The sequence below is a fragment of the Sitophilus oryzae genome, unplaced genomic scaffold (genome assembly GCF_002938485.1).
Source record: "Sitophilus oryzae breed Bouriz unplaced genomic scaffold, Soryzae_2.0 scaffold_1442_pilon_pilon, whole genome shotgun sequence".
Classification (NCBI taxonomy): domain Eukaryota; kingdom Metazoa; phylum Arthropoda; class Insecta; order Coleoptera; family Curculionidae; genus Sitophilus; species Sitophilus oryzae.
Window position 1 is genome coordinate 5,265,446 of NW_022146107.1, and position 26,372 is coordinate 5,291,817.

Consider the following 26,372-nt stretch of genomic DNA (forward strand, 5'->3'; position numbering starts at 1 on the left):
TTAACATCCGGTATATATCCGAAACTTGTATACTGCGTATCGACAAGGAAACCAGTAGCTTCAGAATTAGCCAACAAAATAAATTCAGAACTTTGACTAAAAATAACTAAAGAAAAATAAGTTCCCAAATATTTTGTTTTATATTCCTACATTTTTAACATAACATTTTCACAGAATCAGCATTGGCCGTTGTTTCTTAGCTTCAATCTACTAGGTCCTCGTTGAGGAGACAGTTTCCTGTTAACAACCCCGTGACAATCCGAAGATTGTTCTTAACTTAAATCAAGGAAAATCAGAAAATAACGCAGTTTTTAAAATTATTGCATTTTCATGTATCCGTTTATCGGATATACGTTGGTGTTATTTTATATTTTCGTTTCCATAACGATTTTGCTATTTTACTTATATTTTTATTAAGGTTAGATTAGATTTGTCAAAAAAGTGCCAAAACGTCCGTTATCGTATGAACGGATCCGTTGATGGGCTGAAGTAGAATATTTACGGATGAAAAGTGGCGCGAAAACGCTATGACCAATCAGAGCACCGTCGGACCATAGTATCAACGTATAACGGATGCATAAAAATCAAACTTAAGTCCTGAGAAATTTCTTTGAGTGTCTTAGAACGTTGGAGGATTCTAATTCCAGGTTACGGATGGAGTCTTCGAGGTTCTTGAGTTTTGCTTTAAGATTATTTACACTTGGAAAGCAGAACGGTTCTGGTCCAGTTAGTGGAGTGTTCGCTCCTTTTCTAGCTCTATCGCTTGCTTTTTCATTACACTGAAAAAAAGGATCTCTCAGTCGAAATGAGTATGACTTTGACCCAAAAGATTGGCGCTTTTCAATAGGGCCAAGAACGACGTTTCTTTGTCCAAAGCATTAAATATCTTTTCATAAGCTTTAAAAAATTACTTTAGAGAATAGAAGAATCTATCTGTCCAAAGTATTTCAGTCTTGGCCCAAAATTAATATGCAAAGAAGTTCTTGCTACAAGAACAATAGCCTCTTTGATTCATGCAAAAATTCTTGATTGAAAAGGGACATTTCTTGATTAAAGAGACACTTTTCTTAAACCAATAGCGAATACCATTGACTCAACTTAAATTTATTTTGATCTAAAAGAACTCTATACATCATATACAGGCATATTACGAGGTATATTATTTTCTGATAAATTTAGGTTTTCCTAGTCTGTAGTAAGTAAAGTGATATTCTTTTCCTCGATAGTAGGTAGTTATTTCTGCTTCTTCACTCCTTGGTATTTTTTGGGGTGGCTCATCACCCTACACATTACAAAAAAATGTTACATCACGATTAATCAAAGTAAAGCAAACAAATTATTAAAATTATAAGCTTTGGTCACATTTTGGTTTTTTTTAATACGACGATTTGAAATTCTAAAATTTTTGTAATTGTTTGCATAAAAAAATCGATACCTATATTATTCTATCTTACCTGATAAAAAATATAACCTGTAATAAAACCTGATGAAGGGTAGGCCCAGAAACCGGTTGTGGGAGTGGAGCTTGGTTCCCCCCTTTACGACAAGCAAAACAATTTTCTTTTTACTTTTTATTTTTTTTTAATTTTTTTCTCTACTTTCGATTTTTCGAAATTAGAAAAAAAATACACAGCTAAAGGCAAGAAAATATTATTTATTAATATACACTAAAGCTGTAAGAATTTTGTTCATTTCATATATTTGAGCGGGCCGAAAAACGCTCTTTACCATCTTTTGACGGGAGATGCACTAATATCTCACCGACACTTTTCGACATCGTCTGTTGATATAGGAGAAGTTTTGCTTGCCGTATCGGTGAGAACCAGCCCCTGGACAGCCCACCTGATGAAGGGTAGGCCCAGAAACCGGTTGTGGGAGTGGAGCTTGGTTCCCCCCTTTACGACAAGCAAAACAATTTTCTTTTTACTTTTTATTTTTTTTAAATTTTTTTCTCTACTTTCGATTTTTCGATATTAGAAAAAAATACACAGCTAAAGGCAAGAAAATATTATTTATTAATATTATTCTATCTATAGTCACGCATGCATTATCTATACAGGTGCATTAGGCAAATGTCTCTTATCTTCAGATATAGCAAATAAGTGCTCTAATTTCCATTTTTTCAGAAACTCCTTTAAAGAATCTATATATCCTAAAATTTGTCCATAAAAAATGACAAATGCATGTTAATAACGATCACTAATTTGTTATACGATATGCGTTTAAAAAGCAAATTATGCAAAATTCCAAGTGGAAAATTCCAAGCAACAAAACCCGTGCATACTATGATATGCGATTTATGAAATGCGACGTGAGACTGATCGGACTGCCGACTGATTGTATGTACCGTCCATCGTCATCGTCTTTGCGTGTCGTTATTATTTTCATCAAAAGAGTATTTACCTATTGGAAAAATGGCCATGTTTCTTGAATGAAGTACTTCCCAGCGTATTTTTGTTATTATCTTAAAACATTTTGAACTTTGAATTTTTGGATCGACCTGTCTGTTTCTCCAGTGGACATTCTGCTTTTCCCTGATTCAGAGTTCACTACGGGTCATACATTTGGGTATTCCCAGTACTGGTTCTGGACCAAAATAGGATGCCGATGATCCTTGCCTGGAAGAAGACAGAACTCCTGGCTTAAAGACCTGCGTCGATGGCTTGATCGAACATCAGTCCAAATTTTCAGTGATGCCATCTCCCGAGTCACAATTGCCAATTGGATCGCCAACCTCCGAAGGGAGACGGCGTGCTAAGAAGAAGAAGATCCTTGCCTAGCTAGCTCATCGGCTTTTTCGTTACCTTGGATGCCGCTGTGCCCGGCACCCAGAATAATTTAATTTAATTCTCAGTCAATGATCTTACTATCATGGTCTAGTACAAAATGTATGATCTTGCCACAATATGGTAATGGTCTTGTACAAAATGTTAAGAGCACAACTCCATCTAATTCCCGCCAAGACTGACAGGTAAAACGATACGTGTAGACGGTGCTTTACGAATTTTAACCGGTTTTTATTCGAGGCAAAGCGTATAGCGTAGCGCTAGAGGAGCGCCACTTAGTAACTTGTTCTTGCTGATTTATGCAGTCCAGGACCGGGCAGAGACCTATAAATTTTCGAGAGCAATCGAGCTCCGAGCCGGTGTTCCCAGATAACGCCCGGGCATATTTTCGCTGTTAATAAACGCTTTTAGTGGAAAGGCAATAAAAATGTGGCCGGTGACACGACGCTCTCCCTGCATGTCATTTTTGTTTTTATAGCTCTGCCTGGTTGCGATGTTAGTTATTTTTCGATTTCCGGTCGCTCGCTGGAGCCATTATTAATCCTATTGTTTCTACAAGTTTGTGTAATGAATTATTTGCGCTATCGAAAGATGCGTACAACTCATTTTAGATAAGAACTATCAGAAACAAAAAATAGCCGTCTTGTCTGCTAGTCAAGCAGCCTTAAGAGCAATCAGCTCAGTAACCATAAAAATAGAGTCTTAGCTCAGTAACCAAAGAAAATAGAGTCTTCCTACTCTGTCTACCAAGAGACAGAATAAGATAATGAAAAAGCAAACGATCTAGCTAAAAAAGGAGCTGCTCTGCTTCCCAAGTGGAAACTAACTTAGAGCGGAACTGAAGAACCTAAAAGACTCCACCCGTAACCTGGAATGGGAATCCTGCAACGGTCTAAGACATTTGACAACATTTTTCAGGACTTAAGTAAGAGCAATTTTCGGATTGTCACGGGGTTTTTAACAGGACACTGTCTCCTCAATAAACACCTCAGTAGATTGACGCTAAGAAACAACGGCGAATGCAGATTTTTTGGGAAAAATGGGGAAACACTAGAACAGCTCATCGCTGAGTGCGCCGGGACGACAACCATTCGTGCCATGAACTTTAGTATGACTGATAACCGAGATGGAGAACAAACCTTTGTAAAACCGTCTCAGATACTGTTTTTTTTTTCAAAGCCGCGAGACTATAATGAGTTATAACTCAAAAAAGGGGGGCACAATAGATCTATAAGGTCGCGTTTATTAACTTCCCCCCTCCCAACAATCTATAATATAGTGTTAAATTTCTACTCCACTAGAACCAAATATATATTATACTTTGAAATATATGAAAATTAGTGCAGTGAGGATATTTTGTTGGTTACTATTCCAATTAGGAAAATCAATTTTATTAGCGCTATAATGAACCAGAACTACACCTAATTGAGTCATGACGTAGCTAGATTGGCATGCGATCCGAATTTCGAGTATACATCGACCTTAATTTTGTGGGAATTTTACACCACCATATTTCAAATTGTATAGCCAGAACTTTCTCGTTCCTACGAGCTAACTGCCATACGATGAATATATAGATGGATCTAGATACAATAGAGAATTAACAAAGCAAATGTAGAATTTTTTTTGTGTTGTGTTTTTTATCGTTCATAATTAGCCCTATTGAATTTTCGATGAGCGGCCATTACTCATGTAATTCGAAGTCTATTTTCGAGCGTATTGTTTTGATTTATTATTGGGCGTACGTTATGCACTGGTTTTAGAGCAAACACATTAACAGGTGAATGCCATAGTAATAAACAATAATTAACAATGATATTCTCTTTTAATTGGTTCATCACACGGTAGGAAAAATGAGACTATTAAGTTTTAGTGTCGTTATGGGAATTTTTGTCTCGTTATTTATTTTTACGATGAATGTAAATGGTGCTATTTTTGCATATTATCCGAAATATCATGAGTAAATTAGTAGAATCAGGAGATACTATTAATCAAATTGAATGTTTGAAATATACAGGGTAGTCCGAACTGTATTCCGGAAACTTCGGCAGCATATTCTGCAGATAAAAATAAGTAAAAAAAGTTCGTATAAATTATGTCTTAAAATGCTTATAGTAAATTCAACCCCAAGGTGCACCTAACGTAAACAGTGACATGAGACAAGCACGTGAACAGGAACGCTGTAGTAATATAACCAGGACCGCCCTAAGGTCGGATATTTCAAATCATAAAATTATTATGTATATTTTTATGATTTTTTTTTACTATTGCTTATGTTTTATGATGAAAATTTATATTATTTAATTGGGAAAATTGGAAATCGTCCGATTTTCACCAAAATTGGTATACACTCTATTTTGAGGTCGTAGATTGTTTGTTGTCGAATCTGAACCAACCAGCGACCTCTTACCGTTTTTCAGAAAAACGGAAAATAATTTCAACATTGAATTCTTCTTTATTTAACTCTATAAAGTAATAATTTCATTATATTTTCATTATATCATAGTTTATCTAAAAGCCACACTTGATTCAGGATAGAAAAATATCCAAAATTTTATTGAAAAACACTTTTCTTAACAAAATAACAAAGAAAATTGAGATGGAAGTTTCACATTTCATATATGCTTCTTTCTCTCTCCTATGTAATGAGAGAGATAAATATATTCTAGACCTAATCTAGAAATTTGAAATTTTACAACGTTGCCATATCTTGTATTTTTTCGGGTGATTAGAGATTTTAAATAAATTACCTATTATGAGATCTGACAATAGTTAAATATACCTATATCCACAAAGTTACGCGAAAGAGTTTTGATTGCATTGCTTTTCAACTTCTATGCGGAGCATATAATATATCTATGATGCATAGAATTGGTTAAAAAGTAACAGAAAATAGCAAAAACCTCATTGTTTATTGAATACCTAACAAAATATGTGCTAGAAAACCTTAAAAATATGAGAAATTAAGAAAAATTCTATGTTGAGACTATTTTCCGTTTTTCTGAAAAACGGTAAGAGACCGCCAGGAAAAAAAGTTCAGATTCGTAATCTACGACTTCAAAATAGGGTGTATACCAATTTTGGTGAAAATCGGACGGTTTCCAGTTTTCCCAATAATTACCTTTAATTGTTATCAAACTACATAAAATTTGTGAAATAAAGTGATGGGAAGGGGGCGAGGATATTAAAATATTACATTATTCTTTGGCACGAACGATTTTAACAAATTTGGTGTTTTTTAAAGAGGCTTAATTTGTCCTTTAAAATAATTATCTTTTATTTGGTACTACTACTGATTTTTTATTGTCATTATTCACAGCAATATCTGAATATCGGTATAAATAGGTATCTGTTTCTATAATACTATTTGCAAAAAAATGCAATGATGTAAACGTTTTACATAATTTAATACATTTTTGTTTACTAAAAAAGCACTTAGTTCGAACTTACTTTCGTAGCCTGCTGTATTATCCGTTTTAAAGTCTAACGACATATTTTTTGCAAAAAGAATTATTTTTTCGTCATACTATATTGTTATATTATTATAACATAAGCAAAATCAGAATGGAAAAGATGCATATAACGTCCGCCGGACGTTATCATAACGGCCGGCGGCCGTTAAGTTTCTAAGGTAATCGTAACGTCTGTCACCTGCAACAATGACTATTTATTGTCAGTTGGACTTTTCAAAAAATTGGGAAAATAGACCATAGCGAGATGTCGCGAGAAATTCCGTTGGAAATACAGGAGGAAGCGGCTGCGGCTACTCAAAATTTACTTCCGACTATAACCAGAGAGAGATATCAGCAGGAATATGACAATTTTTTGAAGTGGCGGCAGGATAGAAGTATAAACAGCGTAAATGAAGCGGTATTGCTGGCTTATGCTAAAAGAATGTCTGAAATGTATTCTCCTACATCACTGTGGACAAAGATATCCATGCTGAAGCTTGCGTTGAGAGTATATGAAAACATCGACATATCAAGGTAAAAAGCCATTATATTCTTCGATATTTAATCATACTCATCTAAATTATATTTGTTCATAGATTTGGTAAACTGTTCATGTTTCTGAGGCGCAAAAACGAAGGTTATTCACCAAAAAAGCCAAAGTTCTGTCGGAGAATGACATAAATAATTTTCTACTGGATGCCGATGATTACACCTGGTTACTCGAAAAAATTGTATTGGTGCTTGGTATTCTTGGAGCTTGTAGGCGCAGCGAGCTTTGGTCACTCACAGTTGATGATTTCGAAGATTCGGAGAAAAAATATTCTTGTCTCATTAAGAAATACTAAAAATAAGAAAGATAGGAAATTTCTTATTCCAAAAACGGGCCTTCCGTTTGATGCCTATGGTTTATACAAAAAATACATCAACCTGCGTCCTCGTAACTTTGACAATCCAAAATTTTCATTTGGTTACAAGAAAGGCGTTTGATGCCTATGGTTTATACAAAAATACATCAACCTGCGTCCTCGTAACTTTGACAATCCAAAATTTTTCATTGGTTACAAGAAAGGCAAGTGTGTTAAGCAAATCGTCGGTATACATACCATCGGGAGCGTACCGCAGAAAATTGCAAAAATTTTGAACTTGGAGAATCCAGAACGTTATACAGGGCATTCATTTCGTAGATCATCAGCAACCATGCTCGCCGAAAATGGTGGTGATTTACTATCGCTAAAGGAGCTAGGAGGATGGGAGTCTTCAACAGTGGCAGAAACTTACATAGAAAAATCAGTTTCCAAAGAATGAAAATAACAAATCAACTTTTTTCATGATAGCTCCAAAAATAATGTGTCTTTAGTGGATACAAATATTTGCCATTCTTCAGTAGCATCATCTTCTTCTATAAAATCTGTAAATCCCTGGGAAGGATTACAGATTTCTAAGAACAACAAGTGCACTTTTAATTTCCATGTTCATTATCATGAAAAATAAATTTTAGTAAGACATTATGTATTTTTATCCTTACTTGTGTTATTGTTCAGCGTAAAATTTGTTATTAAATAGTAGTGTTTATTGGCTCTAAAAAATCTGCAGTATGACGAAAAATCTAGAACGCAACACGGCCGATAACAAATAACGGCCTTGGCTGCTTATGATCCTCGGCTATCGCCTCGGATCACAAACTTCAGCCCGGCCGTTATTTGTTGTTTATCGGCCTTATTACGTTAATAACTATTTACGATGAATGTAAATGGTGCTATTTTTGCATATTATCCGAAATATCAAGAGTAAATTAGTAGAATCAGGAGATACTATTAATCAAATTGAATGCTTGAAATAAACAGGGTGGTCCGAACTGTATTCCGGAAACTTCGGCAGCATATTCTGCAGATAAAAATAAGTAAAAAAAGTTCGTATAAATTATGTCTTAAAATGCTTATAGTAAATTCAACCCCAAGGTGCACCTAACGTAAACAGTGACATGAGGCAAGCACGTGAACAGGAACGCTGTAGTAATATAACCAGGACCGCCCTAAGGTCGGATATTTCAAATCATAAAATTATTATGTATATTTTTATGATTTTTTTTTACTATTGCTTATGTTTTATGATGCAAATTTATTATATAAATTTATATTATTTAATTGGGAAAATTGGAAATCGTCCGATTTTCACCAAAATTGGTATACACTCCAGCGACTTAATGAACCAACCAGCGACCTCTTACCGTTTTTCAGAAAAACGGAAAATAATTTCAACATTGAATTCTTCTTTATTTAGCTCTATAAAGTAATAATTTCATTATATTTTCATTATATCATAGTTTATCTAAAAGCCACACTTGATTGAGGATAAGAAAAATATCAAAATTTTATTGAAAAACACTTTTCTTTACAAAATAACAAAAGAAAATTGAGATGGAAGTTTCACATTTCATATATGCTTCTTTCTCTCTCCTATGTAATGAGAGAGAGATAAATGTATTCTAGACCTAATCTAGAAATTTGAAAAAGTTACGCGAAAGAGTTTTGAGATTGCATTGCTTTCAACTTTATGCGGAGCATATAATATATCTATGATGCATAGAATTGGTTAAAAAAGTAACAGAAAATAGCAAAAACCTCATTGTTTATTGAATACCTAACAAAATATGTGCTAGAAAACCTTAAAAATATGAGAAATTAAGAAAAATTCTATGTTGAGACTATTTTTCCGTTTTCTGAAAAACGGTAAGAGACCGCCTCCAGAAAAAAGTTCAGATTCGTAATCTACGACTTCAAAAACAGGGTGTATACCAATTTTGGTGAAAATCGGACGGTTTCCAGTTTTCCCAATAATTACCTTTAATTGTTATCAAACTACACATAAAATTTGTGAAATAAAGTGATGGGGAAGGGGCGAGGATATTAAAATATTACATTATTCTTTGGCACGAACGATTTTAACAAATTTGGTGTTTTTAAAAAGAGGCTTAATTTGTCCTTTAAAAATAAATTTTAGTATAAGACATTATGTATTTTTTATCCTTTACTTGTGTTATTGTTCAATAAAATTTGTTATTAAATAGTAGTGTTTATTTCTAAAAATCTGCAGTATGACGAAAAATCAGAACGCAACACGTTTTATAACAAATAACGGCATTTTTTGTTTATGATCCTCGCATATCGCCTCGGACTCACAAAACTTCAGCCTCCGTTATTTGTTGTTTATCGGCCTTATTACGTTAATAACTATTTACGATCAAATTAATTATTTTGTCAAAGAAGTATTATCCGAAATATGCAAGAGTACCCTAGTAGAATCAACCGCCTACCTCAATCAAATTGAATGGCTGGCCCGGCCAATCAGGGTAGGTTTCGAACTGTATTCCGCCTGACACGTGCATATTCTGCATTAAAAATAAGTTTATAAAGTTCATTTTAAATTATGTCTTACGGTGCTTATAGTAAATTCGGTGACCCCAAGGTGCACCTAACGTAAACAGTGACATGAGGCAAGCACGTGAACAGGAACGCTGTAGTAATATAACCAGGACCGCCCTAAGGTCGGATATTTCAAATCATAAAATTATTATGTATATTTTTATGATTTTTTCCAAATAATTTCTGAAGTAACGTTAATATTTGGATGAAAATTGGTGTCTGGAATTTTTTTGACACGAGACACTTCAGTAAACGGCTAGCGCCATCACATTGGAAACACATGTACCTAATAAAGCCATATAAAATATATAGGTTTCGAAAATGTTTCCTCTTTGTAGCATACCGTTTCCATTTTGTGTCAAGAAACAAGAAACAGACGCGATTAGAAGAAACATCACCTAAAATGTGCTCAAAAATGCTATTTGGGTTTGACCCAATTCAAACTGATGATTACTGAGTTGATAAAATTGATTTTCCTAATTAGAATAGTAACCAATTATATCTGCCCTGAAATGTAACTGTGAAGATTCACCGATTAATTGTTGGTAACGAATTTTTATTAATGTTTTACAGAACGTATCTCAATTCCATGGACATACATTAACTAATCAACAGAGAGGATAGAAACAATTTTTAAAATTAAGTTTTTATCAGATACAATCATATGTAGATTAGATTACCAGCTGACATAATAAAAAATGGATATAATAATTCACACTACAGCTATACTAATTAGGTGAGACTGTAATTAAATGAAAATAAACAATGTAGCGTAGCGTCACATTGTCAACGTTTTTTAATTAATATTATTATCTCTAGACTAATATCAAATAAAATAACAGTGCATCTTTTTACAAAATAACTTAACTAAACAGAATGCTCTATAATTGATAAAACCGCTGGTAAAATTTCCAGTGTAGGCGGGGCTTAAAATTAATAATAAATAAATATTAAGTTGTTTAATTAAATATTTATTAATATTATGGTAAAGTATAAATCTATATTATTTTCATAGTAGCTATTTTAAGCTTTGAACCGTTCCATTAATATTGTTATTTTTTGGATCAAAAAGTTTAAGAAAATGCCGCGTTTTTTAGTTAACATGTTTTTTCAATTTTTAGGTATTGTTTTTCGCTGCGGTGATCAATCTAATCCAACGCATATGACAGTATTTTATTTTTGGAAACGAAAATTTAGCCTTAAAAATATACCTATATACCTACAACATTTTTTTTAGTTAAAAAAAACAAACAAAAGAGTAAAAAAAAATATTTTATAGGTGTAAAAAAATATATTTTTTTAATTTATTACTTTTTCAACATTTCAAACTACACTTTTTCAATTAGAGCATTTGTTTGCTATATTTGAAGGTAACAGACATTTACCTAATGCACCTGTTTAGATAATGCACGCGTGACTATAGATAGAATAAGAATAAGAATATAGGTATCGATTTTTTTATGCAAATAATTAAAAAAATTTTAGAATTTCAAGTCGTCGTATTAAAAAATTCAAAATGTGACCGAAGCTTATAATTTTAATAATTTATTTGCTAATATTATTTGCTATTTGCTTTATTTGCTTATTTTTAACTACTGTCGAGGAAAATAATATCACTTTACTTACTACAGACCTACAGACCAGGAAAACCTAAATTTATCAGAAAATAATATACCTCGTAATATGCCTGTATATGATGTAAATTTTAGTTGAGTCATTGGTATTCGCTATTGGTTTATGAAAAGTGTCTCTTTAATCAAGAAATGTCCCTTTTCAATCAAGAATTTTTGCATGAATCAAAGATACTATTGTTCTTGTAGCAAGAACTTCTTTGCATATTAATTTTGGGTCAAGAGTGAAATACTTTGGACAGATAGATTCTTCTATTCTCTAAAGTAATTTTTTAAAGCTTATGAAAAGATAGTTAATGCTTTGGGTAAAGAAACGTCGTTCTTGGCCCTATTGAAAAGCGCTAATCTTTTAGGTCAAAGTCATATTCATTTCGACTGAGAGATCCTTTTTTTCAGTGATCCTTTAATTTCCTTCTTCATTTGTGGTAAAAATACCTATCTATACCTACGAGTTTTACATAAAACGTTAAATGCCGAACGCTTATTTTGCTACTTTTTCGGACTAGTGAAATAGAATTTAAAATACTTTACTTTTCGTTAATTTCATCTTATATTTATATATATTTAACTATGGACATATTCAACCCTTATATACGTTCAGCCCTTCATCTAAATATCGAAAAGCCGCCTTTTCCTAGAAGGACGCTAATCCCTTTAGCGAGGGGCGGCATAAATTTGTACGGTGGCCCAAAAAAAAATGTAATACGCGCCGTGAAAATCGGCATAAGCCGATGTCAAGGGTCGTAAACACATTAACGGGCCCTTTTTTGACATGATCCCTTCTGGCAATTTTCGCTATGGGTGACTTGCTAACTGATATATACACGCAAAAAAGTATTCTTCTTTGAGGAATACCAACGACTTTAAAAATGTTATTTAAGTTAAAATGTTTTTAAAGACGATACCCTCAATTTTGTAGGGTGAGTTTAATAGCATTTTATTTAGCTAAAGTAACTGTATTTTACTATAAAAAGTTTGCGGACTTTTTGTGTTTGTGTTACTACTAATTGAGCAAAAAAAAAAGAATTGGAAGAGAGAAACGTTTGCTCAGCAGTTAAAAGACCATACCGTAACGTCACAGAACGTAGTATAGCGATGATTCCAAAACCAAAGCAGGAACAGAGATAGGAGTATTTATTAGTCTTTTTTTACTAACCAATAGACACCTATTATACCCGCACCTATTCCAATATTGTATAGCAAATTTTTTCGAGACTAATATTTCTTAGACTTATAAGAAAAAAATATTTCAGAGACTTATACGCAGAAACAGATGAACCAATGGAAGCACAAGAGACAAGCCAAAGAGATAATACAGAAGATCATGCGCAAATCACTTACAAGCAAGTAGAAGAGACAATAAGGAAACTTAAAAATAGAAAATCTCCTAATCAAGATAAAATACCAAACGAGCTAATAAAAAACGCAGGCACGGCTATCATAGAGGAATACACAAAACTGTTTAACATTATATTACAACATAAGAAAATACCAGAAGAATGGAAACAAAGTACCGTATGATCGAGAAAAAACGGCGTCCAGTTGGCTGGGAAATGACGATCGATGACATTTCCCATATAAATTTACATTTAAAATGACAGCGATCTTCATTTCCCAGCCAACTGGACGCCATTTTTTTTCGATCATACGGTATAACAATACCCATTTTTAAAAAGGGAGATAAAACAGACCCAGCAAACTATAGAGGAATAACATTCCTGGCTAAAACTTCTGACTAAGATCATTGCGGACAAAATCTCCTCAATAGTGCCAATAAGCGAGGAACAACAAGGATTCCGAAGAAACCGATCAACTACCGATGCACTATTCATACTCAGGCAACTAGTTGAAAAATCCTTAGAATATAATTCTCCAGCCTATCTATGTTTTATAGATTTAACAAAGGCCTTTGATAGAATCCAACTAAAAGACATCATCACCATCTTGGAAAGCAGTAATGTCTCGAAAGAACTCACAGAACTTATCAAGGACTTAAACACAAACACAACAACCCAAATAAGAACAAATTTTACCTTAAGGCAGCATCTTCGAACTACAACTGGTATTCGCCAAGGCGACAGCCTCAGCCCTCTGTTATTCAACACAATCATGGATCAAGTAATAAAAACCGTCAAGAATACTGGATTAGGATATCGAATGGGAATGCATAAAGTAAACATATTATGCTATGCCGATGACGCAGTACTTATTGCAGTGACAGACAGGCAGAAAAACTTAACATGCAAATTTCCACAAATAAGACCAAATGCATGACCATTACAAAGGAGCCTCTACGGTGCAAATTGGTAATAAAAACAAAACTATTGATCAGATAATGTCATTCGAGTACCTCGGATGCAAAATTACAAGCTCAGGATTCCTGGAAGAAGAAGTAAGGAAAACAAGCCAATAAAGCTGCCGCAATATCAGGACATCTTAAATATCCCATATGGAAAAACAAACATTTGAGTACAGAATGTAAGTCAAGAATATACAAAACCTGCATACGACCAGTGATGACATATGGTGCGGAAACCAGAGCTGAAACATCAGTAACAAAGAGAATCCTACGAACTACTGAAATGAAGACCTTAAGAATGATAACTGGATACACATTGAGGGACAGACAGAGAAATGTAAACATAAGAGAAAAGTGCCAAACAAACGACGTTGTCAGATGGATAAGGCAGAGAAGAAAAGAATGGAACCAGCATGTCAATAGAATGGGCCCCGACAGAATGGCCATAATTCGCAACAACGTACCCCATGGCAGAAGACCTACTGGACGACCACCTATACGTTGGCAAGACAGTTGGCAGGCAACCTCGCAAGAGTTGCTTAGACGAGGAGGAAACCGGAACTAAACAGGCGATACGCCTTCTAAAAGAAGAAGAAGAAGATTTTTTTTCGACAATCATGAAAAATTATTCGATAGAAAAATATTTTCTTAAGCTTCATTCAGAACCTCGCAATTAGTGGAATAAATTAGTGGTTTCAATTACACTTTATACTTCTTAGTATACGATCATTCACAATGTCTAAAAATCACAATTAAAATTAGTAGAAGATCCTAGCCACAGCTTGCGTTAGATAGTTGAATCCATAGAAAAAGCCTAATATTTAGCTTATAAAACAATCAACTTTTGATTTCTATCCACAATAATTTCTCTTGACGGAAGATAATCGCAGATAAGATGGAGGCAGTACAGGGTGGGTCAAATTCGACGCTTTTAAATGGAGACACCTTTTTCTATAGGAGATAGACGAAAACTAATATCGGTGTCTGAAGCTCAATTTTTATCAAAAACATGATGGTGAAAACCGCACATCAATATCTGTTACCGTTTCGGAGTTACGGGGTGTTTTTCAAAAATGTGCATTTTAACAAATCGCTGTAACTTTTTGCTATGGAAAATTTTGTATTTCTATGAAACTTTTCCAAAGCACCTTTTATGTAGAATTTAATGGTTTAAGTATAATTTTTTTAAAATTAATAATTTATGAGTTATCAACAGAAAAATTGATTTTTTATTTGGGACACCCTCTATATTTTTAATTAACTGAAAGGAATTTAAAATTACCTTTCCAAAAATATAGCATACTTGATATTTTGTTATAATCCCTTTCGATATACAGAATTTTTAAAAGTTCGCCACTTTTAACTAGTAGGCTTTGGATCCCTTATTGATGATATGCCCTTAATGGAACTCGAAAACATATTTTTCCAGCAAGACGACGCACTGCCTCCGAACGCTAAAGTTATCAGCAAATTTTTGCAGCCAATTTCAAGAATAATTGAATAGATAACCAAGATCCCAGCCGTTGGCCGTCGAGGCCACGTTGGATCTAATCCTATGGATATATTTGCGGAAGAATAAAGGTTCCTTATTCTTCCGTATAATCTAGACAAGAATTAGAAATACTTAGCGGGCGAATTTTTATATACTCTATATCTCGAAGAGGAATCGAGCAAAATTTTAAGTGTGTTATATTTTTGGAAAGGTAATTTTATATTCGTTTCAATAAATTAAAAATATACAGGGTGTCCCATATAAAAAATCAAATTTTCTGTTGATAATTCTTAAATTATTAATTTTAAAAAAATTATACTTAAACCATTAAATTCTACGTAAAAATGTGCTTTGGAAATGTTTTCATAAAAATACAAAATTTTCTATAGCAAAAAAGTTACAGCGATTTGTTAAAACATATTTTTGAAAAACACCCCGTAACTCCGAAACGGTAACAGATATCGATATGCGGTTTTCACCATCATGCTTTTGACAAAAATTGAGCTCCAGACACCGATATTAGTTTTTTTCTATCTCCTATAGAAAAGGATGTTTCCATTTAAAAGCGTCGAATTTGACCCACCCTGTACATGGAGGAGCTCTTCGGAAACGAAAATAGCGACGACATAACTGCAGGAACTGGCAATATAGGGCCCACCATTACACAGGAAGAAGTGGAAGCAGCTATCAAACGTCTGAAAAACAACAAGACTTCCGGACCCGATCAGATACACGGAGAAGTTCTTAAACTGCTGGACTCGGAACAAGTTCAACTACTGACCACCCTATTCAACAATATTTATACAGGTGGTCCAATCCCAAACGACTGGCTGCTATCAACATTTATACCGCTTCCCAAGAAGGCAAACGCGACCAAATGCTCTGATCACAGGATAATCAGTCTGATGAGCCACGTCCTAAAAATCCTCCTTAATATCATCCAAACACGCATATATAGAAAGCTCGATGAAAACGTAGGTGAAACTCAGTTCGGCTTCAGAAAGGGATTGGGCACCAGGGAGGCTCTGTTTTCAATACAAGTCCTAATCCAACGAGCACGCGACGTCAATGTAGATGTCGATGTCTTTGATAGAGTCCAGCATGACAAACTCATCTCGATTTTACAGGAATCAGGAATAGACGATAGAGATACAGAGATAATAGCAAAACTTTATGGTCAACAAAAGGCCGTGGTTCGAATCGAGAACGAAACTTCAGAAGAGTTTAGTGTAAGGAGGGGAGTGCGACAGGGCTGTATATTGTCGCCTCTGCTATTCAATGTGTACTCGGAACATCTATTTAGAGAGGCACTGGATGGCACAGAGGATGGGCTGGTAATAAACGGGGTAATAGTAAACAATTTGAGATACGCAGATGATACCGTTCTGTTGGCCGAGACCGCTGAAGGTCTCCAAAGGCTTATAGATCGTGTGGCGAATACATGCAGCGGATACGGAATGAAGATGAACTGCAAGAAGACTCAAACGTTGATCATTAGCAAGAACTACATCAACAACTTTCAGTTCACTGCTAACAATATCGTTCTCCAAGCGGCCGAGACAGTTACATACCTGGGCTGTACCCTGACTAAAGACTGGGACCACTCTCGCGAAATAAAACACCGAATCGAAATCGCGAGAGGGACATTTAACAAAAATGCGAAATATACTATGCAACCTGTCCCTCAACGTCCGCACTAGAATCAAAATCCTGAGATGCTACGTGCTCTCAACCCTTCTATATGGAGCAGAGGCGTGGACCCTTACCGACGCCTCATGCAAGCGTGTGGAGGCATTTGAGATGTGGTGCTATCGGCGCATGCTTAGGATTTCGTGGGTGCATCGCGTGTCAAATGAGACTGTACTACATCGCATCAACAAGGAGTTGGAGTTTCTGGTAAATGTCGAATGAAGAAAACTAGAATACTTCGGACACATCATGCGGAACGAGAAATACCGCCTACTCCAACTCATACTGCAGGGGAAAATAGAAGGCAGAAGATCAGCGGGACGCAGACGAATATCGTGGCTGCGAAATCTACGAACATGGACCGGATTGACGTCAACAGCTTTGTTCAGAACGGCAGTGAACAAAGTAATATGGATCAATGTGATAGCCAACATCCAAAGAGGATAGGCACTTTAAGAAGAAGAAGAAGGAAGATAATTATAATCAAACGCCAAAATGACATTTCTCGCAAATTTTGAAGTATAATTAGTGGAAAAGTTAAAAATTTGATAACTTTTTCTACTAATTGAAAATGTCTACCACTAATTTTGACGTTCTGAATACTTACATTGAAATTAAAGGAACAAACTTCTACGCTAATTGAAACCACTAATATATTCCACTAATTGCGAGGTTCCGAATGAAGTTATACTTACACCAAACCATTTTTTGTAGTGTATAGTGGCATAATCCAGGACCGGACCTTAAGATCGTTTATCAGACACACCGGTAACAACCCTACCTACCCCCAAACCCTCCCCTTGTTACCTTTCTCTCCCCCGCATCCCCTTTTCAGCTTAAATCCTGAAAAATGCAAGCTCGTTTTTCAGGCTTTTGTCCGACCGAAAGGGATGAAACGAAGAGGCAACGCGTTATGATGGAATTTCTTGCAAGTTCAACAATTTTTTCGTGTAGCAAAATGATGGTTGAAATTTGTAATCGTTTACCATAGCGGAGAGGTGTAATTATTTATATTTTTCACTGGGGGATTTTAATTAAAAAAAAGCCACGTGATTAGAGAGAAGGTTTGAAATATACCGGGTGCGTCTCAAAAGCGGCTCACCCCTATAATATTTTTATTTTTTCAGATAAAAAAAACGAGATTTGGTATGTTAGTGTATGACATAAATTAGGATTGATCGACGTATATTCAATTGTTTTTGGTCATTTCCTGTTTCACCGGAAATGACTACGACTTTTGGTATTTTTTTACTTTATTCGATAGAAAATGACACTCTGAATAGAATGACATATCATATGTCAACTTTTGAGATTTTCGCTTATGGTTTATTTGAAATTGTAACATGCGGCTCATATAACGACAATTTGACTTGAAATATCAAGTGTGCGGTACCAAATTATTCGTAAAAAAATGCTGTCTTCAAATATGCTAATGAGCCATCCTTGTTCCATTTAAAAAAAATGAGATATGATTCAAAATATGATCTTTTAACCGTCTATGACAAGACACTAAAAACAGTAGATGATCAAATATATTTTTCCAAGGCTCCTTGATTAAAAATTAATGTTTTTAACACAGCTATGGAACTCTAGATTGAAATTTAAAATACGATTTTTTTAAGCGAAAATGTCAAAAGTTGACATGATATGTCATTCTATAATTGTAGTCATTTCCGGCGAAATAGGAAGTGACCAAAACAATTGAATACGTCAATCAATCCAAATTTATGTCATAGACTAACACACCAAATCTGGTTTTTTTATCTGAAAAAATAAAAAGTTATGAGGTGAGCCACTTTTGAGAAGCACCCGGTATTAGAGCACCTTTAATACACTATTAATTAAATGTATTTTACATTAAACTATGAACATAACTGATCACTTATTTTAAAGAAATAGAACTAAATAATTTTTCAGAAGCCCAACATAAGAATACAATACACAAATCTTGCCGAGAATTATTCTGGCACAATTTCAAACGGCATTGAACGAGAAACGAACGCCATAAATCAAAAAAAGGAAAAACTTGCTACATTTACATCGTACACATTAGTAGCAAACGCATATAAATCAGAATGAGCTATATTTAAATCTATGTTAATTCTGTGACAGCCAACTGTTAAAAGAAACATTGTTTGTTTTCTAAAATTATTTATAACTATAGCTGACCTCGCTAATTTTATACTACCTAACAGTGAAGTGAAGTGAGTTTTTTTTGAGTCTTGTTCCTCTAATTTCAATATTAAGCATTCAGAACGTCAAAATTAGTGGTAGTAATTTTCAAGCTTCATTTAGAGCCTCGCAATTAGTGGAATAAATTAGTGGTTTCAATTAGCGCGGAAGTTTGTTCCTCTAATTTGAATGTAAGCATTCAGTACGTTAAAATTAGTGGTAGGATTTTTCAATAAGTGGAAAAAGTTAACAGACTTTCAACTTTTCCACTAATTATGCTTCAAAATTTGCGAGGAATGTCATTTTGGCCTTTGATTATCATCTGTTAAGAGAAAAATGTGGTTAGAAATCAACAGTTTATTGTTTTATAAGTTAAATATTAGGCTTTCTCTATATGGATACAACTGACTACCGCAAGCTGTTGCTAGGATATTCTATCAACTGTAATTGTGTTTTTTAGACATTTTGAATGATCGTAAACTAAAAAGTATTGTAAAGCTTCATTCAGAACCTCGCAATTAGTGGAATAAATTAGTGATTTCAATTACACTTTATACTTTTTAGTTTATGATCATTCACAATGTTCAAAAAACACAATTAAAATTAATAGAATAACCTAGCAACAACTTGCGTTAGTCAGTTGTAGGGAATGCAATCCCGCAAATGCTGGATCCCGCAAATGCGGGATCCCTCTGTGATTCCGCGGGATCGAATTTGCGGGATTTACAGTGCGGAATCTGCGGGATTCGACACCAGGGGATTCCCCTTACTTGGGGCTATTAAAAATAATTTAAACAAACAGGTTAGTTATTAGATTTCTTTCTGGCGTATGTGCCTAAGTGAAGAAAAGCGTTTAACTAGTACTTGTGGACAATTTCGTCAAATAAACTGCCGGACATAATTATCGGGACCAGCAAAATTTTAGGGTAAATTTAAAGTTGAATATCTCTTGAACTAAAAAAGATTTTGGGATACGGTTTGGACCAGGTTTTAGATGCATCTGTTGTGATTAAGATACTATGTGGTTTTCGGAAATATATTTAGCGAATTCTCGTATACAGGGTGTTTTATAAGAGTGTGAAAATTTGGTTAAGAATATTTTTTACCGCAAATTTTCAATTTTTAAGAAATCGAAATTTTTACCATGTACGACTAATCTGTACTGAAATTAGAAAAAACAATTTGATCGGGTTTTTCTTTTTTTTTCTTTTAAGGAAAATACTATGTTTTTTCGAAAAATATGCATTTTTAGTCCGATGGTCCTAAATGGTACAAAAAGCTTTGTACATTCTACATATGCCAAAAAATTATTAATATAGAGTGTATCTAAAAGCAGATAACTAACACAAGTTGAAAAAAATCTTCCATATCAGAATAATATTTTTATTTATAAAATAAGTAGATAAATTATAAAAAAATTTAAGTTTATTTAATATTAAATATATTTTTTGAACACACTGTATACATCGGTCCAAATTTCTGTACAGCTAGAAGATACACGCTATATCAGTATATTGTGGGCCTATGCAAAAAGTACAATGCCTTTTGTACCATTTAGGACTATAAATGCATATTTTTCGAAAAAAAAACTCGTATTTATCTTAAAACAAAAAATTAAAAAAAAACACCAAATTGTTTTTTCTAATTTCAATACAGATTAGTCGTACATAGTTAAAATTTCGATTTTTCAAAAATTGTAAATTTTCGATAAAAAAATTCTTAACCAAATTTGTACACTATTATAAAACACCCTGTATACGAGAATTCGCTAAATATATTTTCGAAAACCACATAGCATCTTAATCACAATAGATGCGTCTAAAACCTGGTCCAAACCGCATCCCAAAATCAAAGAGGAAAAAGAAGAGCATTTATTGTTTACAATCCCGCAATTTTGCGGATCCGCGGGATTGATTGCTTTAATCCCGTGAGTTTGCGGGATTGAGATTTTGGTGCGGGACTGCATTTCCTAGTCAGTTGTTAGATCCATAGAGAAAGGCTAAAACTTAGCTTATAAAACAATTAAATTTTGATTTCTAACCACAATTTCTTTTGACGGAAGATAATCAAAGGCCAAAATTACAATTCTCGCAAATTTTGAAGTACAATTAGTGGGAAATTTAAAAATTTGATAACTTTTTCTAATAATTGAAAATGTCTACCACTAATTTTGACGTTTAGAATGATTACATTGAAATTAAAAGAACAAACTTCTACGCTACTTGAAACCACTAATGTATTCCACTAATTGCGAGGTTCTGAATGAAGCTTAACTGAAACCACTAATTCATTCCAGTAATTGCAAGGTTCTGTATAAAGCTTTACATTTAACTAGCTAAATCGAAAATAAATAAAACATATGGTGAGAAATTTTGGCCGTAAAACAGTTATAGTCATGATAATAACACTTCCATAAAATCTACAGTCCGTTCAACTAACTAGCAATAAAAATAATATAACTATAAAACGGGCATATATCATAAAACGACAAGCAATAAAAATGGGTCAATAAAAATAGAATATTTTATTTTATAGGGTGATTGATTGATTCATTTCAATTTCAACATTTATTTAGTAACGAGCTTTTGAAATAAATCGATAAATTCAAGGTTCTGTTCATTGTTCACACTAAAAACTAATTAGCAGCTAATTTTGTTATAGCGTTACAACCGCCAGAATCGATATCAGTTAATTTGTAGGTAAACTATGCGGTATTTCGATGAAAAAGACTATAATTTGTCACTATCCAACAGGTTTTGGTCGTAATAGTCCAGGAGGCAGTGAAGATTTTCGGTACTTATTTTCGCAGTCAGCAAACATCGATAGAATTATTCAGTATGTTACTCAACCACAAAAAATATGAAGATAATCAAAATTAATAATAACCATCTAAACTCTGAATCAGGAAACAAGACGTTTGCGTAATTGCGCATTGTTTCTATTAGGCCCACTATCTCATTCTAATATAACAAGAGAGAAAGAAGCAGCCATATAAAACGTAATTTCTAAATAGAAATTAGAACAATCGCCCCTTTCGTTTTCGTCTTCATAACAACAAAGATGACAACATCATGACAATCTGTCATGTTTATTAATTTTTCTTTTGGTGATTTACCTTTTCTTTAAACTCTTCATTTTATTGACTTATGAATATGGATAGGGAACAAATTCCTTTGTTCCATATAGGTATTTATATTTTGTTACTTATAATTTTAGATTATACTATTTGTTACTTTATTTGCTGCAGGAGCCAGTATCATCTATTTTTTATATGTATTGGTGCTCCCTTTCTCTGATAGATATGTTAAAGACACCCGGTAGAATAAAAGTAAGTAGTTATATTTATCATCTTATTAAGAAAAAAGTAGAAGTAGTAGTGTCAAAAATATTTACCCCTCTTTTGGGTAGGTAGTTTATAGCTGGTTTATAGTAACCAGAAACTTTATTAATATACCTATTTTACTTTTGTTTTAGGATTAAAACTGGACTTGAAAATGGTTCAGGATCATGATTCTCGTAAAGTCTTCTTTGCTTGGATATTCACTTTGTTATTGCAATTAGGCAGTTTTTTCGAAAATAAGATTGTTAATGCCCATTAAAAAAATTGGCCGATCGTTTCCTGCAACAGTCAGTTCTTCTGCATTTAAAATTGGTAGGTGGGTGGAATAAACACTGATATTTTTTGTTATTGTAATATAAAAAGTTTATTTATTTTTATGTATAAATAAATATGTTTATAAAACAGTACAATTTTTGCTTTTTTTATAATTTCCCTTATAATAGTAGAATTCTTTCGTTCTGAGAGAAACTGCAAATTTTCACTTGAACTGATTTATTCCCTACACCACGTTCCCTTTACGTGGTATAGGGAATAAATCAGTTTAAGTGAAAATTTTCAGTTTCAGAATGAAAGAATACTACTAATAATGGCTAATGTAAATTTTCCGCCAGCCAGAATGTGCGATAATGTCTTACGATACGTTTTATACATATCTCTTTCTTTTTCATATAAAGCACCCATAATAAAGAAAGATAACAATAAAGACGTACGTCCTGCCATGGTCCTGCTAATTGGTTTCAAAATTGTCATTCTAAGTTGCGCTACGGGAACGCGGTCCCACTCTTTACCTTGAGAATTGTCAGTCTCTTTTTATTTGTTTGTCTATGGTTAGGAAATAAATAACGATGTACTTAAACAGCCGTTAAACGGTAGCCTACTAAAATGCCGTTAATAGATATTGTGACGTCGTTCATATCGGCGGAAAGTAATCCCTGCCTATAAGCATTTTGCAAGAGCACCTGTGGCTCCGTGGCTGAGGCTATCGCTTCGTGAACGAATGGTCCGTGGTTCAAATCTCACGCCGACCAAGACTTTTTATATTTTTTTTTGTTTATAGCGTGATCTTATTGCATTGGTTTCACTCTTTTTGGTTGTATTGGTTTAGTTATTTGGCGGGTTGGTTAGCGTGATTATCTGGAGCGAGGGGTGTCTCGCTATTGGAATTACATGTACATTTTCTTGGCAGTCGCTGGCAGTCATTGGCAGTCTTACGGCAGTCACCTAAATAATTACATGGCAGTCATAGGCAGTCTTCTGCGTAGTCGTTGGCAGTCGCTTGGAAGTAGAATGGTATTTTGGCAGTACATGTACATTTTTTACCCAAGTGAGACACCCCTCGATCTGGAGGGTATTAATTCATTGGTTAGTTGGTTATTTGGTGGGGTTGGTTGGTTTTTACTAATTTGTATTTGTTTTTTATATTTTTTTATCAGTGTCGAGGTTAGTTGCGTTGGTTAAGTTGGTTATTTGGTGGGGTGGATAGCGTTGGTTAGTCCTTATAAAATTTCTATATTTCATAAAGCCGTCAAGTGCGTCACATCAACGACGTCATACCTATTAACGGCATTTTAAGCTTGTTTCATATAGACGCGAATCGCGAATTGCGATTTTGCGAAACTGCTCTCATTGGTCCAATTTTAATGATCATGCAGCGCTGTCAGAAATTTTAAGATTTCGGCGATTCGCAAGATTTAAAATTTGGGGGGCGGGAAAGTTAAAGTGTTTTTCAACTTTTGCGAATATTCGCGCGATTTTAAGGTTCGCGTTTGCGCAGAATGGTGTTGTGATCCGGTTATCGATTATTTTGACGACGCTGCCAGACGCTGCCACAAAGTACCAAAGTACAAAGTAACTGAAAGCATTTCTCCAGGTGAAATGGGTTCTCGTGTATATGTTTTTGATATAATATGGTGACAATTTTTCAACCAAGTTATCAAACTCCTATACAGACAATCTGTGAAAAACATAAACACATCATAGTCAGTAGACTCAATCTGAAAATTCCTAAATTTTTTCTCATCTTTTGACCTCATTTCTTAAATTAAATTGCGATAAGCACCTTGTTGCTTACGAAATTTAAATATTTCACATGTCCCAAATGACCTATAAACCCGTTCTCTTCTACGTTTAACAATAAGTAAATGGCAATTTTGCACCTTCTGTTCCAATCCCACAATCGTAATCAATATTCATAATTATTGTATGCTATAAAATATAAAATAAAGATCGTAAACATGAATAAAAACAAATTAAGTTATCTCAGGTTATGATTTTTTTTAGTAACTTTCAGTGGAGCAAAAATGAAATGTCCCTAAAAATTCGCGACTGTATGAAATAGGTCCAAATTTTGCGAATATTTTTTGGCGAATCGCTTTTCGCAATTCGCGATTCGCGTCTATATGAAACAAGCTTTAGTAAGCTACCGTTTAACGGCAGTTTAAGTACAGCCAATAAATAAATGTGGCAACTTGACATTTTTTTACAGCAGTGCTACCACCTGAATCCCTAGCTGGAAATTTAAATTCAGCCCTCTGTCAGCCTGACGCCGAATATTTCCATGGTTGGCATGTTGGCAACAATGAATTTAAAGATCTCGCCCTCGATTACGTAACTAAAAATTTAATTGGTATCGCTTATATTATTGCATCAATACATACCATCAAAGACAGCTTGCCTCAATCACGTAACGGGTTAAACCTGAAACAAAAACAGGAACGTTAGGAAAAATAAAACAAAATCATTTTTCCCTGAAAAAAAGAAACAACCTGGACGTAGACTAATGATAAATTTTCATCGCTTACATTCCTCAAACGAAAAATTCCGTCCACTTTCCTAAGCCCGGCGCGAGAAAAAAGCACATAAATTAAGAATATCGCTTTGAAATGACAGCCCGAGCATTTCCGGTAATGTAGAACCCATTAATATCTAATTTATTCCATTTTTACCTGGGAATGGCTTCATTTAAGACAACCGTATCTGAGGTATTTGTTCGTAACGACATCGAGGGCCACCAAAAACGCAAGATTTATTGCCTTTTACATAATTTAGCTTTCCCAGAACAGTAAATAGAATCCGGGAAGGCCTTGAAAACTGTGAATTAGTCATTGTGGGGTAAACCGCACGCAACCTTAAAGGTGCCCGTACACCTCGTTCTCTGTCATTTTTAACCGTCGCCAAAGGTCATTTCAATTTTTTTTCGGAATTAATAAATCGAAAAAATAAGGTATCAAAAAACCTACGATTGATGTTGTATTTTATTGTTAATAAACCAGTGGCATGCTTAAAAAATAATATTTTTTTATCTCAACAGAGGTTGCTTGGGTGCAACGTCAAAGTTCATATTGTCAAATCTCCATTGAATATCGGAATAATATACTGGGTGTTCCATTTAAAATAAAAGAGTAACATGCTTTTAAAGGTGACCAATGTTCAATATTAATTTTGTCTCACTTAATTTGATTTAAAGTACTATAGTTAATTTAACTACATATTAGGCTATACCGGGTAAATTCCAATTTAGGTAGCTTTTATTGTAATTTAAAAATTGTTGTTTATTTCTAGAAAATGTTAAATATATCAAAATACTTATTTTTCTCCCAGAATCCGAAAATCAATTAATATATAGGGTGTTCCACTACAAAAAACACAACTTTGATATGTAACTTTTTTTGGGGACACCCTGTAGAACTCTCTATATTTTTAAAAAGTGCTCTGAATTAACCTACATATATGCTCACAAAATGTCATTTCAATACAAACTGGCGTTCTCCTTGGAGCCTCCGCGGCGTTTGAGAAGCGCCACCCTGTATACAGGGTGTCCCACGCCGAGCGTGCATTAGAAGTTTCTTCATCATAATTATCTTTTTCATCTTATCTAAGATTTGGAGTGATCCTTCTGACCGAACCGTTGCGTTAATCAAAATAAATAAAGACAATGGCAGTCCGAAATTATTTTAGATTGTGACAACTAAAATCCAGTTAACATTTTATTATAATCGATCCTGACGAATAAATGAATTTCATAAATGAATGAATTTTATAAATGAATGGTTTTTGGTGCCGAATTACTAGAATACAATATTTCAAGGC

General features: G+C 34.0%; 1 protein-coding gene across 2 annotated transcripts in view; it reads right to left on the reverse strand.

Annotated features, from left to right (window-relative positions):
• LOC115877117 overlaps positions 1–26,372 on the reverse strand; it is a 246,114-nt gene that overhangs the window by 68,162 nt on the left and 151,580 nt on the right. For both annotated transcript variants that reach the window (XM_030893222.1, XM_030893223.1), the window contains one exon: positions 24,941–24,980. The gene's annotated coding sequence lies outside the window, so the exon portion shown is untranslated. The remainder of the gene's footprint in view (positions 1–24,940; positions 24,981–26,372) is intronic.